The 20,031-nt window shown below is 39.1% G+C and overlaps 1 pseudogene; it reads right to left on the bottom strand.

Annotated features, from left to right (window-relative positions):
* Window positions 1–6,740: 6,740 nt before the first annotated feature.
* On the bottom strand, window positions 6,741–9,529 carry LOC110562609 (Y-box-binding protein 1-like; annotated as a pseudogene).
* Window positions 9,530–20,031: the final 10,502 nt, after the last annotated feature.

Below are 20,031 nucleotides of genomic sequence, written 5' to 3'. Positions count from 1 at the left end.
AGCCAGGCCTGCCATGAATTCACAGAGATCTGCCTGCCTCTTCCTTCCCAGAGCTGGCATTAAAGGTATGTGGAACCACACCTAGCTACTGAATCTTATACTAGACCATACCTATATGCCAATCAAATGATTCACCACAGCAATTTTGTGAGTATTCAGGAATGTTTAATTTTGGGCATGACAGCTGTAGGCTGAAAAATCACAATCATTTTATTTTTAGTACATTCCTAAGTTCACTACCAGTACAGGAACCATTAAATTAGCTTCATTTTCCTTTAGGATAGGTTGTAGTTGCCTTGCCACTGCTCTTGATGCTTAGGCCAGTGTGCAATTTCCCAGCCATGACTGATTCTCAGCCAACTGAATTCCTTTGCACCCATTCATCAGTTATTTCATGCACAGTCTCCCTGAATACATCCAGAAAATAATAGGTTTTCTAAATCTGTCCTCTAATTCAATGAGTCTATCAGCAAAGTTTTGCATTCATCCAGAATTGGGACTTAAAGAGCAAAAGGCAAATCCCTGTCTGTTCTCCATTCCACTAAATATCTATTTTACTCCATTAAGGTTACTTCCTTGTGACATGTTCCTGTCAACTACCTCCATGACATTGAAGCAGAATGAGTTCCCGTTCCCAGCCTCCAAAAAGAACATGATCCAGAGTTTCTTTCTATAAAGCTTAAAAAATAAAATAAAATATTTTTAATTCTTTATTAATTACACGTTATTCACTTTGTATCCCCCCTGTGGTTTCCTCCCCACTCCTGTCCCAATCCCTCCCTTCCTTCACCCTCTGCATGCATGCCCCTCCCCAAGTCCACTGATACAGGAGGACTTCTTTTCCTTCCTTCTGATCCTAATCAATTAGGTCTCATCAGGAGTGGCTGCAGTGTCTTCTTCTGTGGCCTGGTAATGCTGCTTCCCCCTCAGGGAGAGGTAATTAGAGAGCAGGCCAATCAGTTCATGTCAGACAGTCCCTGTTCCTATTACAATGGAACCGACTTGGATACTGAACTGCCATCTGTGCAGGAGTCTTAGGTTATCTTCATGCATGGTCCTTGGCTGGAATATCAGTCTCAGGAAAGACCCCTGTGTCCAGACATTTTGGTTCTGTTGCTCTCCTTGTGGAGTTCCTGTCCTCTCCAGATCTTACTGTTTCCCACTTCTTTCATAAGATTTCGTGCACTCTGCCCAAAGATTGCCCATAAGTCTCAGCATGTGCTTTGATAGTCTGCAGGGCAGAGCCTTTCAGAGGTCCTCTGTGTCAGGCTCCTGACTTGTTCCCTCTTTTCTCCTTCTTCTGATGTCTATCCTCTTTGCCTTTCTGGATAGGAATTGAGAATTTTAGCAAGAGTCCTCCCTCTTGATTAGTTTCTTTAGGTGTACAGATTTTAGCAGGTTTATCCTATATTATATGTCTATATGAGTGAGTATATACCATGTGCATCTTTCTGCTTCTGGGATAGCTCACTCAGGATGATCTTTTCCAGATCCCACCATTTACCTGCAAATTTCATGATTTCCTTGTTTTTTTTATTGCTGAATAATATACCACAATTGGTACATCCATTCCTCCACTGAGGGGCATCTGGGCTGTGTCCACCTTCTGGCTATTACAAATAAGGCTGCTACAAACATGGTTGAGCAAATGTCCTTATTGTGTACTTGAGCCTCTTTTGGGTATATGTCTAGGAGTGGTATAGCTGGATCTTGAGGAAGCGCTATTCCTAGTTGTTTGAGAAAATGCCAGATTGCTTTCCAGAGTGGATGTACAAGTTTACATTCCCACCAGCAGTGGAGGAGGGTTCCCCTTTCTCCACAACCTCTCCATCATGTGTTGTCTCTTGAGTTTTTGATCTTAGCCATTCTGATGGGTACAAGGTGAAATCTTACAGTCATTTTGATTTCCATTTCCCTGATGGCTAATGAGGTTGAGCATTTCTGTGTTTCTCTGCCATTCTATATTTCTCTATCGAGAATTCTCTGTTTTGTTTGTACTCCATTTTTAATTGGATTACTTGATTTTTTGCTGTTTAACTTCTTTAGTTTTATATATATATATATTTGATATTAGTCCTCTGTCAGATATAGGGTTGGTGAAGATCCTTTCCTAATCTGTAGGCTGTCGTTTTGTTCTGACGACAGTGTTCTTTGCTTTGCAGAACCTTTTCAGTTTCATGAGGCCCAAATTGGAAAGGAAGAAGTCAAAGTGTCAATGTTTGCAGGTGATATGATAGTATACCTGAGTGACACCAAAAATTCTATCAGGGAGCTCCTACAGCTGATTAACACGTTTAGCAAAGTGGCTGGATACAAAATTAACTCAAAAAAAAATCAGTAGCCTTCCTGTATACAAAAGACAAAAGGGCCAAGAAAGAAGCTAGAGAAATAACACTCTTCAGAATAGCCACAAAGTACATAAAGTACATAAAGTGTGAACCTAACCAAGCAAGTCAAAGTCTTGTTTGAAAAAAAATTTTTCAGGCTCTGAAGAAAGAATTAGAAGATATGAGAAGATGGAAAGATCTCCCATGCTCATGGCTTGGCAGGATTAATATAGTGAAAATGGCCATCTTACCAAAAGCAATCTACAATGCAATTCCCATCAAATTACCAACACAATTCTTTACAGACCTTGAAAGAAAAATTCTCACCTTCATTTGGAACAAGAAACCCAGAATTGCTAAAACAATTCTCTACAGTAAAAGATCTTCCAGATGTATCTCCATCCCTGATCTCAAGCTGTACTACAGAGCAACAATACTAAAAACTGCATGGTACTGTCATAGAAACAGACTGGTGGATCAGTGGAATCAAATAGAAGACCCTGACATAAATCCACACACTTATGGACACCTTATTTTTGACAAAGATGCCAAAACGATTCAATGGAAAAAAGACTGCATCTTTAACAAATGGTGCTGGTTTAACTGGATGTCTACATGTAAGAAAATACAAATAGATCCATACTTTTCACCCTGCACAAAACTAAAGTCCAAGTGGATCAAAGACCTCTACATAAAACCAGGCACACTAAACTGCTTAGAAGAAAAAGTGGGGAAGAGCCTTGAACTCCTTGGTACTGGAGATAACTTCCTGAACAGAACACCAACAGCACAAGCTCTAAGAGCAACAATCAATAAATAAAATTATTTTTAAAAAGACTAAGAAAAATCCAGAAACTGTAGGGTCTTCTCAGCCTAGATCCTCTATCCTAGTTTATAATAATAGCATGTGTTTAAGAGCTATTGAAATTATGCTGCCATTGTCTTCTTCTTGGCCTGGCAAGGCTGCTCCTTCTTCAGGGGGAGGTGATCAAAGAGCAGGTCAATCAGTTCCTGACAGAGACAGCCCCTGCCCCCATTACTATGGAACCTACTTGGATACTAAACTGCCCTAGGCTACCTCTGTGCAGGGGTTTCAGGCCATCTCCATGAGTAGCCTTGGCTGCAGTACCAGTTTCAGAAAAGACCCCTGGGCCCAGACTTTTTGGATCTGTTGTCCTTGTGGAGCTCCTATCCTCTCCAGGTTTCACTATTTCCCACTTCTTTCATAAGACAATGCAGCCACTCCTGATGAGACCTGATAGACCAGGATCGGAGAGAAGGGGAGGAGGCCCTCCCTTATCAGTGGACTGAAAGAGGGACATGGGTGGGGAAGAGAGAGGGTGGGATGGGACGGGAGGAGGGAGGGAGGTACAGAGGGGATACAAAGTGAATAAACTGTAATTAATAAAAATTTAAAAAAATATGCTGCCAAATATTTCTAAAGTATTTACATTTCTAGCACTTACTGTCTATGATCCAGCCACATCATGTTATGAGGCCAGGGTATGCCTGAGCTCAGAGTACTGGCAAGGCTGAAGGCCTTTGCATAGTTAATTAATATCAAAGATGATTAGCAAACCTGTCTATGCCACACATACATACTACAGAACTAGCCAGGTAGAACTTGCAAATGACCACAGAATCCAGGTTAGTTACCTCAGGGCAAGGATTCAAGCCAAGAGTAACCCCATTTACATGATCTTCATGCCAGACAACAATGCCTTATCCAATTTCCCTTGTTTCCAGAGTAAAAAGACCTGTATTTTGAAACATCAGTGAAATGTTTAAGGCAAAGTAACTTAGAAACAGAGGAAAGTCTCATTCCTCAGTAGAATGTAACTATGGAAAACATCTATTTTGAAGAAATGAATGACTCTTCACAGGGACATTTTCTAAATAACCAATGCAGATCAATGTATTGTACCCTAAGCAGCAGCACCTATTATCTTATGTTTGCCCTGAGATCAAAGGGACCCTGCATTGAGATCATGTGCTACTTGTTATTTTAGACATTTCTTCATTGTAGAAAGTTCACTTCTTTTCTAGGCCTAACAAGTGTCGTAAGAAGTTACAAATTTAGTCAGTTAATAGATTTTTCAGCCCTAACAATGCTTGACAGGACCCTTCAAAGGCCATGTCAAGTTACAATGAGGATCAATATGTTCATGAAATAATACAGTTGACAGTGAAATACAAGGCAGAGGATTTCATAACCTCTGCTTTTGAACAACTAGTACATGTAGAGCATAGTTTCTTGTTCCACTTCTTCACACTTGGAAGATCTCTTGTAATTTGTAATGCTGCAAGGCCATGCATTTATTCTCTCTCTCTCTCTCTCTCTCTCTCTTTCTCTCTACCCTCCCCCCCATGTGTCTCATTCACTTGTTTGTTGGTGTATGTCCCCCATGTAGGGCCAGAGTAACATAACAAAAAGCATTTTACTATCTTCATTTTGGCTAGACCTTGAACGTTCAGAACCTGCATGTCTCTGATTCCTCTTTCCTCCAAGTTAAAGATATGCTAAAAGAGTTAAAGATATGCATAGCTTTCCATGCTTTTTACATAAGTGTTGAGAATTTGAACTCAGGTCCCCCTGCTTGCAAAGCAAGTGTTCTTGCAAAATAAGCCAACCCCCCAGCTCGGATTCAGTCTTCATGCTATTAAACATACCGCTTACACATTTTTTCCCCTTTAGTCTTAGTGTGAATATTTCCAAGCCCTTCCTACCACATTGCCTATCTAGCCAATTTAGTGATTCTTACAGTGGGTAAGCTGATGAGATAAGTACAGCCCTTTCTAAGGATTGGTATAAAATACTGTGCAGGGCAAAGCCTTTGAAAGGTCCTCTGTCAATGCAGATGCTGAGACTTATGGGCAACCTTTGGGCAGAGTGCAGGAAATCTTATGAAAGAAGTGGGAAACAGTAAGATCTGGAGAGGACAGAAACTCCACAAGGAGAGCAACAGAACCAAAAAATCTGAGCACAGGGGTCTTTTCTGAGATTGATACTCCAACCAAGGAAAATGCATGGAGATAACCTAAGACCCCTGCACGGATGTAGCCCATGGCAGTTCAGTATCCAAGTGGGTTCCATTGTAATAGGAACAGGGACTGTCTGTGACATGAACTGATTGGCCTGCTCTTTAATTACCTCCCCCTGAGGGGGAAGCAACATTACCAGGCCACAGAAGAAGACACTGCAGCCACTCCTGATGAGACCTAATTGACTAGGATCAGAAGGAAGGAAAAGAAGACCTCCTGTATCAGTGGACTTGGGGAGGGGCATGCATGCAGAGGGTGGAGAAAGGGAGGGATTGGGATAGGAGGAGGGAGGGATACAAAGTGAATAAAGTGTAATTAATAAAGAATAAAAAATAAAATAAAAAAATACTGTGCAGGAAGAAATATCCCTTCCTTAATACCCAAACATTTTAAGAAATTATTTTCTGAATTTGTTAGTAGCCATCTTTCTTATTACATAAGGGAAAACATATCCATCAAGCCAACCATGCCAGCAGGTATGAATCCACGCATGCACACACACGCACACACACCCACAATACACACACCATATACAAGCATAGAAAACAACCATCAGGGGTGTGCAAGGACAACAATCAGGAGTGTTAAATGAGGAAAAACAAAGAGAAGATCTTCTGTAGGCATTGGGAATTGTGCAGATTATGAGGTAGCAAAACTGATTTCTTTGTAGGTGTTTCTGATACAATTATTTCTATTTAGTTAAAAAAAATAAACTAGTGCATTTTCTAGCAAAGTACTTAGTACTCCTTTTGGGGGGCCTTGTCAAAACATTGGTGTATTTGTTTTCCAATAAGTTATTTTCTGACCCAGTGTCAACAATTTGCCAAGTTGCTGTTTCAGGGCATGAAAATACAACTACAAATAAAAATGATCAATTTATTTCCTGTAAATCACATTCTTATGGACAGACAGACCATAGGGAAAATGAATAAAGAATTATTTAAAATGTATTGAGTACTACTTTGTACTAATGAGAATAAAAAGGGAGAATAAAATATTGTTTGTGTTGTGAATAAAAGGAGTTTAAATTTAGGAATGTAGCCATGGAATTGTTTTATTATTATTATTATTAGTAGTAGTAGTAGTATTGTTATTATTATTGTTATTTTAGACATTATTTAACAGGTGCTTGCAGCTTGTTGCTTTTTTGAAAAATCAAGTCCTAAACTTTTATTACAAATTAAAAATGAAGGTCTTAAAAATCTCATATTGACTAGATATGAAACGATTTAAAAACCATTAAAGGTGTATTGAGGAAAAAAAAAACAGGCCTTTTTTTTTTTCTTAAAAAACATGCTTGTGATTACCCAAAAGAGACATTTTTAATAAAATTAATAAAAACCCTGTGCTGCACGGATAAAGCAGATAGTTCTAATGTAGCTGGTCCACGGACAAAAAGCAAGCACTTAAGGTCTTCAGCTCCAATCTTTGTTCATTACTTACTGCTGGAATTTTATATTCATTTCTTTTGATGGATGACCCAACCCCATGATGACAGAGATGCTTGGCCATCATTTGCTTGGCCCCACCCTGCTCAGCCTTGTCAGCTGGTGGACCAGCTGCTTTTGTCTTATTGCCATCTTATGGTTTAGGGTTCTCTGGACACATGGGTTGGTAATTGAAGTTGGGGTGATATCGCCTTTGAGGTGGCAGCTGATCTTGGGTCTCATCTCCTTGATTTTCCTTGTCGTTTTTGTTGCTGTCCTCTCTAGGCTGCCTTTGATAAGGAGGGACCCTGCAGAACTGTGGTCTGTAACACCTCCCCCCATACATAGTCTGTCTCACTGGTCTACCTTGCTCTCCTGCTCCCTGGTTGTCAGCACCTTTCATCACTTCTTGCACAGGAGGGTTGAAATGCTGTGGTCAACGCCCATAGGGTCTCCTCATGTATTCATATGGGAACTTTCACCTCTGATAGGAGTCTGGCCTTCAGGAGCACTTTCTGATCAATTGTTCTTTTTCCACCTTTGCTGTTGGAGTTTTGCTAGTAGTTGCGTGGAGGATCCCTACTAGTGGATAGTGTCTATAATGGTTTACTTCCTTGAACTGGAACTCCACCAGGGCCTGTAACATTGGCAACCTCTGCACCCTTTTCTCCATCAACAACATCAAACTCCACAGCCTCTCCCCACCCAGCTCGTGCAGACCATGTGAGGATACCCACGTGCTTCTACTCTGCAGCTGCTGATGGAGCCAGGCTTGGAGTCCTTCGACTAAGGGCGGCAGCGGCATGGGCAGCAGGGCAGCTGCTGGGCCTTAAGTTCTGCTTCTCATGGTTGCAGTGGTGGTGACTGGAGTCTGCAATGGCAGCTGTGGCTCCTCCCCTTTTGTGACTCAGTCCCTAGCAGTGGTGGGGCTTTCAGAGCTTCCAGGGCTCTGTGGGCTCCTTAGACTTCTGACTTACAATCCAACAACTTTTATTAGCAAATTTTATATGATGTGATTCCACCATCATTTTGTGCTGCATAGTTCTTTTCTAAGTTAAATGTCCCACATTCCTGTTATATTTCAATTAGAAATTTTATTCTGTAAAACTTAAAGCATAAGGATTTATTCTGCTCTGTATTTTTTTTCCTTTTAAGATGTTTTAAATTTATTTTAATTTTTGATAATGTGTCTGTGTGTGGGTCTCTGTGCCACTGCCTGGAGACCCAGAAGGGAACTTTGGATCCTATGGAGCTGGGGTTACAGACAACTGTGAGTTACCCGATATGTGTGCTAGGATCTGAACTCAGGTCCTCTGGAAAAGTAGTTCAGGGTTTGTGCCACTGAACCACCTTTCTGGCTTTTTTTTTTTTTAATTTTAATACCATAAGTACACACACACACACACACACACACACACACACACACACACACACTTTACGTTGCTTCAAATACTTAAATTTACACTCTATTTTAACTCATGGTAACGGCTTACAGTCATTCCATCAACATTCATGAATATTTTATTAACCTCTGGCACAGTAATCCTTTGCAAAAGAGAACTTTACTTTTAAAGTCCCAAATCTCAGAGGCTTATAACAACAAACTCTTATTGTACGTTCATGACTTAGCAAATGTTTCAGTACACTGTGGAATATAAGAGCATGAGAAAGGGCCGAGTACTGATGACGTGTTACTTCTTGCCCAGTTTCACTCATCAGTGGAAGTCAAGAAGATCAAGCTCAACAAAATAAAGACTGAATTATTATCTCAATAAGTTATAACACAATAGAATATAATATAAGCTACCAGAGTTATTTAGTATATTTATGCACTATGTACCATGAAATTATGGAGTGGCTAAAGTATAACTACATAATGAAGATTCTAGAAACTTGAGTCTTTTTAGGTCACACAGATACTTTACTAGAAAATAATCAAAGATTTAAATAAAAACAGCAAAGCTTAGCCCATAAGTGAAATATTTCTGAACAGTTACCGTAGAGAGCATGCCTATGATAAGTCTTCCTACACAGCTTATGAAATTGTGCCCTACACACTAGAAATTCTCCTTTGAAAAGCTTTGCTTAGCAATTCCTTCTTTGCTGAATATAACCTTGTACGCTATATGGTATTAGCCTCTTATAACAGAACATATGGTTGATTGTAATACATTTATACTTGTAGTTTGTTAGAAAATCCATAGGATCCAATGTTTTATCAGCATCATGGGTTTTGTGAAGACATGTTTACACACCTGTGTACTGATATTTGGTTTAGTTCCTAGCTGTAGGAATGTTCAAATATAAGACAACCTATGTTTGACATTATTCCCCACTGTAATATTAGTCAAAGGTCATAAAATGCTGTTACCCAGAAGAGCTAGAATATTATTTTTAAAAAGTACTAAGTGATTAAATAGTCTTAAAAATAAGGGTCTCTACTTAAGAAAGAGGTAAGAAATCTATTTTCTTCCATATTTTAATCACATTTGCTCCAACCTGTAGCTCCTGTTTTGGCTTTATCCTCCTTGGGTTCCTCTTTTCAAAGAGTGTTCAGAAGTGTTCAGTTTTGGATTGCTACTCCTTATTTCCCTCATTTTAGCATTGATTTTGGCAGACAAATACCTTCTATGCACAGCCAGGTGCTTGTGCTGGCATCTTACCTCTGGAAGAGGTTGATTCAGATGTTTGCCACACCTGTGAATTTTCTGCCCAATCTTCACCAACTGCCATGGATTTTATTATAATGCTTTATTTAAAGATTCCAAATAAAGAGAGTTGAAGAGAAGATGCATAAAATCTCAGATGCTCCTCTTTCTGGCTAGGCACTACATCATTTTCCCAAACAAAACATGACCATGAAAATATAGTGTTCCTAAGACTTCATCATATTTTGATCTGTAAGGTGGGAAATGCAATACAATTCACTGTGTCTGAAATATGGATTAATTCTAGTAGCCAAAGCAACTCTGCTTTTGCCCATCAGATAAACAACACAATGCATAACCTATTATCTTTGGGCAAGCTAGGAAAATATGAATGGGGTTGAAAGATACCATGGTTTTTCAAGAGGTAACTGTTAGACAGAAAAGATAGACTTTATAATAAAATAAAATTGTAAATGTAATGAGGCTGAAAACATATTCTTATAACTCAACCTTTACTCAGTCTCAACCAAGGATGTTTTATTTACTTCAAGTAAAATGTGTTTTAATTCACTTAAAGCAATTCATTTGCTAAATAGCTTTTCTAATATTTTCTTCAACCCCTATCTATTCTACCAACCATTTTGACACAAATTTAGTATTCATATGTGCTAGTGCCCTGAGAATAAACATATAATGTTTAGGTAATCTTCAAATTTTAAAATAAATTTAACTATTTGATATTTGCCTCCCCAAACTGTATTTAGAATTCCTGTGGATTTTAGCATGTTCATTGGTGTCTTTTCTGTTCAGATCATGTTTCAGTGTTTATGTTGGTGAGACTTTACAGGTATATCTTCTCAACACACCAGCTGAAAAACAACATTTAATATGTGCAATGTTATTCAACTGAAACAGAATTAAAGTATGCTGGGAATGGCATGTAACCTAAGCTAAGCTGAAAAGTCTGATATTGGCCCTTTACTATACTGCACTCACAGAATAGTTAATTCATTTTCAAGCTAATTTGGTGAATACTTTTTGATCCCCTGATTGCAACTTTGTCCTTGTATAAAGTTTTGCTATATCAATTTTATTTTTACTATTATGTGTATTTTATCCTATGTTGGCCTCACACTTGCTGTGTAGCTGAGGGAGCTCAACTCTTTCTCTAACTTCATTTGGTGAATTACTATGCCATGCTTTTTCATGGCTCAAAATATTTAAAGAACCTTTATAAGTTAAGATGTTTGGACCATTTGGATTTTTAGCCTTCTGCTAAAACCGAAGATTCTTAATTTGTGTATTTTTTTTCAGATTTTCTGATTTTCATTTGTTTTCTGACAATGACTTCCCATTCCTTTCTTCTTTTACTGTTCTCGGCCCCTATCTACATGTGGAATTACAAGATTCACTCATTGGCAAAGGGAACTCTTAGAGTGTTTACATTGCTTGTCTTGTTAAGATAGCCACTTCCTTTGTACAAATTAAAATAAGCAAAAGTCTGTTACATTCCTCATGGCTTAAACACAAAATGTACTGAAGAAAGAAAGGTATAAGTAAGGGAAACATTCAACAAATTCAGTGAATATTGAGCACAGTGTTTTGGAGCAATAAACTGAATTTTGCATACTAAAATCTATAATCCTAAAGAAGATAAACAAAAAGGAATACCCTAGAGAAGATGTTCAATCCTCATTCAGAAGGACAAATGCAACAGACATCAGAATCAGGAGAAGAGAGCAGCTTACCACAGACAGCCTCTGAAAGACTCTACTGATTGAGGTATCAAAGCAGAGGCAGAGACTCATAGCCAAGTGAGGAATGCAAGAAATCTTATGAAAGAAAGGGGAGATAGAAAGACCTAGAAGGGACAGGAGCTCCAAAAGGAGAAAAGAAAACAAGCACACACGTTTTCGCAACCAACTCCATAATAAAAGGAACTATCATTCATTGATCACTAATATCTATCAACGTCAATGGACTCAACTCTCCAAGAAAAAGACTCAGACTAACAGAATGGTTTTGGAAACAGGATCCAACATTCTGCTGCATCGAAGGAACCTCTACAAAAAAGACAGAAACTACCTCAGAGTAAAGGGCTGGAAGAAGGTTTTCCAAGCAAAAGGTCCCAAAAAGCAAGCAGGAGTAACTATTCTAATATCTAATAAAATAAAATTTCAACTAAAATTAAGAAAAAGAGATGGGACTCATAACCAAATTTCAGGCAGAGTATGGGGAAACTTATGGAAGAAGGGGGAGATAGTAAGACCTGGAGAGGACAGGAGCTCCACAAGGAGAGCAACAGAACCAAAACATCTGGGCACAGGGGTCTTTTCTGAGACTGATACTCCAAACAAGGACTATTCATGGATATATCCTAGAATCCCTGCTAAGATGTAGGCCATGGCAGCTCAGTATCCAAGACCATTCCATAGTAAGGGGAATATGTCTCTGACATAAACTCAGTGTCTGGCTCTTTGTTTGGCCTTACTAGGCCACAGAGGAGGACAATGCAGCCAGTCCTGATGAGACCTGATAATCTAGAGCCAAATGGAAGGGTAGGAGGACCCCCCCACACCATCAATGGACTTGGAAAGGGACATGGGAGGAAATGAGGGAGGTAGAGTGGGATTGGGAGAGAATGGGAGGGGAGCTAAAGCTGGGATACAAAGTGAATAAACTAATTAATATAAAAAAATTTAAAGAGAAAAATCTTTAATTAAAATAAAAAATTGATAATAAAAATGTGGGTACAGAGCCAAATTTGGGTACAGAGCCAAACAAGGAATGTCAAATGGCTGAACAGCACTTAAGAACAATGTTCTTAAGCATCAGGGAAATACAAATCAAAACATCTCTGAGATTCCATCAGAATAGCTAAGATCAAAAACTCAAGAGATAATACATGCTAGAGAGGATGTGCAGAAAGGGATCACTCCTTCATTGTTTGTGTGAATATAAACTTGTTCTATCATTTTGAAAATCAATCTGGCACTTTCTCAGAAAACTGGGAATAGTGCTACCTCAAGACCCATATATACCACTCCTGGACATATATATGAAATATGTTCCACCATACAACAAGGATATTTGCTCAGCTATGTTCAAAGCATATTTATTCATAAGTGGCAGAATCTGGAAACAACTTAGCTGTCGCTCAGTGGAAGAATGGATACAGAAATTGTGGTACATTTACCCAATGGAATTCTACTCAGCTATTAAAAACAAAGAAATAATACAATTTTCAGGCAAACTAGAAAAAGATGGTTCTGAGTATATATCACGTATATGTTATACATGATATATACATATTAAATGGCTAATATCCATATATATAGATATATAAGATCTACAGACCTAAAGATGCTAAACAACATAGAGGACGCTAGTGGAGATAATAGGACAGGAGCCTACCACAGATATCCTCTGAAAGACTCCACCCAGCAGGGTATCAAAACAGATGCCAAGACTCATAGCCAAACTTTGGGCTGAGTACAGGGAATCTTATGGTAAAAGGGGGAGACAGAATGACCTGAGAGTACAGGAACTCCACAAGGAGACCAACAAAGGCAAAAAGTCTAGGCCCAGGGGATCCTGCAGAGACTGATGCATCAACCAATGACCATGCAGGGAGAGAACTGAGAACCTCTCCTCAGATGTAGCCCTTAGGCCGCTCTGTCTCCATTTGGGTTCCCTGGTAATGTTATGTGAATTTGGTTGCCTTCTGTTTGATCACCTCTTCCTGGCAGGTGGCTTTACCAGGCCATAGAAGAAGAGGCTCCAGGTAGTCCTGATGAGTCCAGGCAGACCATAACCTAACAGGTTATAGTCAGATAGTAGAGGAGAAGGACTCCCCCTATCCGTGCACTAGAAGAGACAGGGAAAGAGGGGAGGAGGGTGGGACTTGGAGGAGATGAGGTAGAGGGCTACAACTGTGATACAAAGTGGATATTTTTTAAAATAACAATAATAAATAAAATAAAAAGAAAACCATTTGATATTTCTAAAATAAAAGTTATATATATATATATATGAGAACATAAAAAAACATACTCAAAATCAGTAATAGAAAGATGCAAGTAAAATGTAGATGTCATTTCACATTATTAAAATAGGTATAATAAAAAAACAAAACAGATAATGACAAGCTTTGTAAAGAATGTGAAAAGGATGAAATATTCTGTCTTGCTGGGAGGAATGTGAAGTGAAGCAACAACTTGAACTCCCACTAGTTTTGCAGTTTATCAAAAAAACAGAAAACAAAAAAAGAGTTCTCATAAGACCAGGCAGTCGTGTTCCTCAATGTATACACAAAAACTTGCAGAAAGATGTTCATAAAAGCATTATTCATAATAGCCTGCAGGTAAAAATAACCCTAGCTCCCATCGACTGATAACTACATAAAAAGATGTAAAACAATATTATTCACCCATAAGCAAAGACATGGAATACAGCATTGATGAACCTTGAAAACAATAAATGGAAACCACACATAAAAAGCCACATATAGCGTGCATCCATATCAAAAGTTCTGAGTAGAACATGTATACAGAGAGAAAGAATATTAACAACTCACAAAGTCTTTGAAAAGAAAATAAGAATGACTGCTTGTGGGTATAGCATTTCTCTCGAGAGATATAGCTATAGACAGTTGTGATGGCTGCTGCTGTCTCACAAACAAAATTTAAAAAAAAAAATTACATGCTATACCAGCGTGCTTTTATGATATTTGAATTATCTCAACAGCATAAAAGTAAATACTATATCAATACATTATCCACAATGATATGCCTAATATTTATGTTGTATTAAGGAAAAATTAGAAGATGTACGTATACATTGCAAATTTCCATTTATATAAACTACAAAGTACAACATGATCTACAATACTAGGGGTCAGATCAATGTTTGAAAGGCGTGGTAAGAGCAAAGAATTGACAAGTACTACAAAGAACCTTGGCACTACTGATGTATGTATTATCTTGAGTTTTATGATGATTACATGGATGAGTGCACATGCCAAAACTTATCAAATTGTGTCTTACAGCATATGTCAATTAATTGATAATGTGATGAAATAAAACATAACTGCTCAATATTTTTTTGAATAAACACTGCTAACCAAATACTTTATTAGGTACTCAAGATAGAACAATGAAATAAAGCCTTAGAGTATTTTCCTGTTTGAAAGACAATGAACATGAAAGGAGACAAAACTGGACGTAGAAAAGCTCACCTTGAAGTAGAACCTCCAATAAGCTTTATGCAAAAATAGATCGGTGTAAATAGCTAAACATAAATTTGGGGACATACTTTAATTTTAAACTGTTTTTAAAAAAATTTTTTACTTTACTTATTACTTTACTTTTTGGAAAAGGGTTTTTTTTTGTTTGTTTTTGTTTTTTTGTTTGTTTGTTTTTTGAAAAAGGGTTTTTAATACAATATATTGTAGTTACAATTTTCTCTCCTATGACTCCTCCGAGTTCCTCAGCACATCCCTTCCCACCTGGGTCCACACTTTTTCTGTTTCTGCTTAGAAAACAAACAGGCTTCTAAGGTTCGAATAGGAAGAAACAGACTAAAGGAAACTGATGAAATGAAAAGTACCCACAACATAAATGTCCACACATGTTCCGATATACAGAAATAAAGAAGCACAACTGGAAGCCATAATATATACACTAAGAATATGCAGCTGAAAAAAAAGAAAAAAGAAATAAAGAAATGAATCCTTGCCTTATGAGACAAAGAACCTCTAAATATGCTAATGAGTTTGTTTTCTGTTCACCATCTACTACTGGGCATGGGGTCCACCCTTAAGAGTGTTTTTACCCTCAGTGAGACTGCCTTTGAGAAAACTTTTTCTTTTCTTTTCAAGTGGTTATAGCTTCTGAGTTAGGTGTGGGAGCACGCATAGAGTATAGTTAGCTCACCCATTGTCTCCCGGTGTGATGAGTAACGGAAAGTTAGTCATATTGCCACGTGGTACCTCATTCAATTTATAATCTGACACGCAGAAACCATTTACAACACAAGCAATTGTCTTATCTTGGGACAGCTTAATAGAAACTGAATCACGGGAGCTGGAGAGATAGGTTAGTGGTTAAGAACACTGACTGCTCCTTTAAAAGATGCACGATCAACTCCCAGCACCCACATTGTGGCTCAGAACCATGTATAACTCCAGTCCCAAGGGACCTGACGGCCTCTGTGGGCATTGCAAACACATTCATATGTTTAAGGTAAACACCCATATATAAATAAACATATCAAAACAGAGAGCAATTTTTAAAAAGAAATTGAATTTTGATGCTTTTACTCTTGACATTATATATACACATGTATGTATATAATACATCATAAATATATATGAATTTGTCATTTAGAAAAAAATCATGTCTATACTAATGCATGCATATTTTTTGAGAAAATATTATTCTGCAAGACAAGCACAATACAAACATTATTTGGATAGTTTTTTCTTTTATTTTTATTTTCTTTTACAATTTATTCATTATATATCCCGATTGAAGCTCCCTCCCTCAACTTTTCCCAGCTTCACCCTCCCTCCCTCTCCCGCCCCCATTCCCTTCCCCTAGTCCACTGAAAGGGAGAGTTCTCCTCCCTTGCCATCTTCCACAGCTTATCATGTCTCATCAGGTTGCCTGGATCCTCTTCCTCTGTGGCCTACTAAGGCCACATTGCCAGGGGCAAAGAGCAGGCAACTGAGTTCATGCAGAGGCAACTCCTACTCCTCTTACTCAGACACCCACTTCGAGACTGAGATGCCAATAGGCTACCACTGAGCAGGGGGTCTAGGTAATCTCCATGCATGGTCCTTGGTTGGTGCAGGAGTCTCTGCAGGACCACCTGAGCTCAGATTTGTTAGCTTTGTTGGTCGCCTTGTGGAGCTCCTGTCCCCTCCCTGTCCTTTTATCCCCTCTTTCCATAAGATTCAATGCACTGTGCCTAAATTTTGGCTGTGAATTTCACATCTGCTAAGATCCCCTGTTGGGTGGAGACTTTCAGAGGACCCTCTATAGTAGGCGCCCATCCTGTTTCCACTCTTCCACTGCTTCTGGTGTCTATCCTGTTTGCCATTCTGAATGAGATTTAAGCATTCTCCCTAGGGTCCTCCTTAGTGTTTAGCTTCTTTCAGTCTGCAGATATTTTTAACTAATTTGTTTTTTATTACTTACAATTTATTCATTTTGTAGCCCAGGTGTAGCCTCCTGCCTCAGCCCCTCCCAATTCAACCCTTCCTCCATCTGCTCCTCCCATACCCTTCCTCCAGTCAGCTGATAGGGGCAGTCTTCCTCCCCTTCCATCTGACCCTAGCCTATCAGATCTCATCAGGACTGGTTGCATTGTCTTCTCTGTGGTCTGGTAAGGCTGCTCCAATCAGGAGGAGGTGATCAAAGAGCCAGCCACTGACTTCATGTCAGACAGTTCCTGTTTCCATTACCAGAGAAACCACTTGGACACTGAGCTACCATGGGCTACATCTGCACAGGGGTTCTAAGTTATCTCCATGCATGGTCCTCAGTTGGAATATCATTTTCAGAAAAGATACCTGTGCTCAGACTTTTTGGATCTGTTGCTCTCCTTGTGTCCTGGTCCCACCATGTCTTTTTCCCCCTCTTTCATAAGTTTCCCTGCACTCTGCCCAAAGTTTGGCTATGAGTCTCAGCATCTGCTTAGATACCCTGCTGGACAGAGTCTTTCAGAGGCCCTCTGTGGTAAGCTCCTGTCCTGTTCCCTGTTTTCTCCCTCTTCTGATGTCCTTTGCTTTTGCCTTTCTGAATGAGGATTGAGCATCTTACCCAGGCTCCTCCTTCTTGCTTAGGTATTTTAAAGACATGCATGGTATGCATTCACTTATAAGCAAATATTAGCAGGATAATAAAGAATTATTTGAACAGTTTTTACTACATAGTTACTATAGATTGCCAAAATCCTTAGATGCTCAAGTCCCTTTTATGAAATGGTATAGCTCTGCATTATCTTGTGCATATTCTCTGTGTACTTGCGAACGTTTCTAGATGACATATATCTATACAACCCAGGCTTAACATCATGTCAACTTTCTATAAATGTTTCTTATACCATGTGGTTTAAATAATAATGATGAAAATCTATGTGTGTGGTCATTGTGGATGTATTTGTTGTTGTCGTTGAATGAATCTCCAGGTTTGGATGCAGTTATGAAGGGTTGGCTATAAAGATGTGGCATGCTGACACTAGCATGAATGAAAGAAGGCATCATAGGAAAAAGACAAATTGAAAACCAGAAAATGTCTCAGCAGTATCTTTGAGTGTAGAAAATCAGATTATCTTGGGGTAAAACTATTTTTAATTAAATTTTTATTTTTTATATTATTTGCAGTTTATTCAATTTGTAACCCAGCTGTAGCCCCCTTCCTCATTCCCTCCCAATCCAATCCTCCCTTCCTCATCTCCTCCCATAACCCACTCCAAGTCCACTGATAAGGGAGGACCTCCTCCCCTTTCATCTGACCCTAGTCTTATCAGGTCTCATCAGAACTAGCTGCATTGTCCTCCTCTGTAAAACTGTTATTCTGCAGGCTAAATAAAGGTCCCAGTTCATTTTCTTTGGAACTTAAAGTCACTCAGTTGACATTCTGCCACTTTAAAGAAAATGTTCAAGATTAATGCTAGGCAACTTAAAATAGAATATCTAGAGAGAAGTAAAATCACTATTTCACAGCTATTATATTATTGATCTTTAAATTTTCAAATTATTTTTATGAATTTTAATAGCTACACTGTTCAAATAATTATTCTATATTCTAGAATATTAAACACAAACCTAGTAGTATTTAAAGTCAATCGCAAGCATTCACACACACACACACACACACACACACACACAAACACACACACACTACATACAGATGTAAAATCTTCAGAACTTCAGTGGTAAAAGTAGATAACTTTCTTTCTTGTAAGTTTTCTGAAACAAAATGTTGAAGGAGATATTGCAGTTTTTCTTACTATAACAAAATGCTTACATGCATATTTATGTTTATCTTTCTTTGGAAATTAACTTTTTCCTTTATTTATTTAAACCCTTCAGGCCTGATCTCAGCCCCCTCCCTCCTCTCCTCCCAGTCCCAACCTCATACACCTTCTCCATTCCACATCTGAGAAGGTGAGAGCCCCAAGGAATACCAACCCATCCTGGCATTTCAAGTCACAGAATGACTAAGCACATCCTCTCCCACCAAGGCCTGACAAAGCAGTCCAGCTAGAGGAAAAGGAACCGTACGAAGGCAACGTAGTCAGAGACAGCCTCTACCCCTATTGTTAGGGGACCCATATGTTGCCTGAGTTACACGTCTGCTATATGTGCGTAGGGGATCTACGCCGAACCCATGTGTGCGCTTCGGTTGATGGATTAGTCTCTGAGCCCCCATGGGCCTAGGTTAGTTGACTCTGTAGGTCTTTTTGTGGTTTCCATGACCCTTTCAGCTACCTCTGTACTTCCCCCCCACTTTTCCACGAAATTCCCATAGCTCAGTCTATTGTCTGGCTCTGGGTCTTAGCATCAGTTTCCATCAGCTGCTGGATGAAGACTCTCAGAAGGCAGTGATGGCAGGGTCCTATCTGCAAGCATAGCGAAGTATTATGAACAGTGACAGGAGCTGGCTCTCTCCCATGGGGTAGCTCTCAAGTTGTGCTAGTCATTAGTTTGCATTCTCTCGATCTCGCTCCATCTTTACCCCTACACTTCTTGTAGGCAAGACAACTTTGGGGTCGAAGGTTGTCTAGGTAGGTTGGTGTTCTCCTCCCTTTACTTGGAGTTCCACCTGGTTGCAGAAGGTGGTGACTTGAGGCTCCTCAACTCCACCTTACTTGAGTCTCAGCCAGGGTCACAGCCATAGACTGCCAGGAGCCTCCACTGTCCCAGAGATGCCGTCCCACTGACTTCCCGTCTCTTTTCTAGTCTTCTCCCAGCCTTACCACCATTTTCCCCACACCGATCCTATCCCCATTATCATCCCCATGTCCTCTCCCACTTTATTTCCTCCCTCCATTTACTTCAAGTGTCAATTTATTTCCTATTCTGAGTGAGATTCAAGCATCTCACCATGGGCCCTCCTTGGCTTCTTTGGATCTGAGTATTATAGGATAGTTATTCAATACTCTATGGCTGATATTCACTTATAAGTGATTACCTACCAAGTTTGTCTTTCTGAGTCTGGGTTACCTCACTTAGGATGATCTTTTCTAGTCCTATCCAAAAGCCTGCAAATTGCATGATGTCTTTGTTTTTAACAGCTGAGTAGTCCGTTGTGTAAATATACCATATTTTCATTCTCTTTTCTTTAGTTCAGGGCCATCTAAGTTGTTTACAGTTTCTGGCTATTACAAATAAAGTGTTACATACATAGTTGAGCAAGCATCCTTGTGATATGGTTGAGCAACTTTTGGATATATGCCCAGGAGTGGTATAGGTCAATCTTGCGGTAGCACTATTCCCAGTATTCTGAGAACGCACCAGACTGATTTCCAAAGTGGTTGTACAATTTTATATTTCTACCAGAAAGAGAGGAGGGTTCCCCT

The sequence above is a fragment of the Meriones unguiculatus genome, chromosome 18 (genome assembly GCF_030254825.1).
Source record: "Meriones unguiculatus strain TT.TT164.6M chromosome 18, Bangor_MerUng_6.1, whole genome shotgun sequence".
In the NCBI taxonomy this organism is placed as follows: Eukaryota; Metazoa; Chordata; class Mammalia; order Rodentia; family Muridae; genus Meriones; species Meriones unguiculatus.
This window is presented reverse-complemented; position numbering and strand designations above follow the sequence as displayed.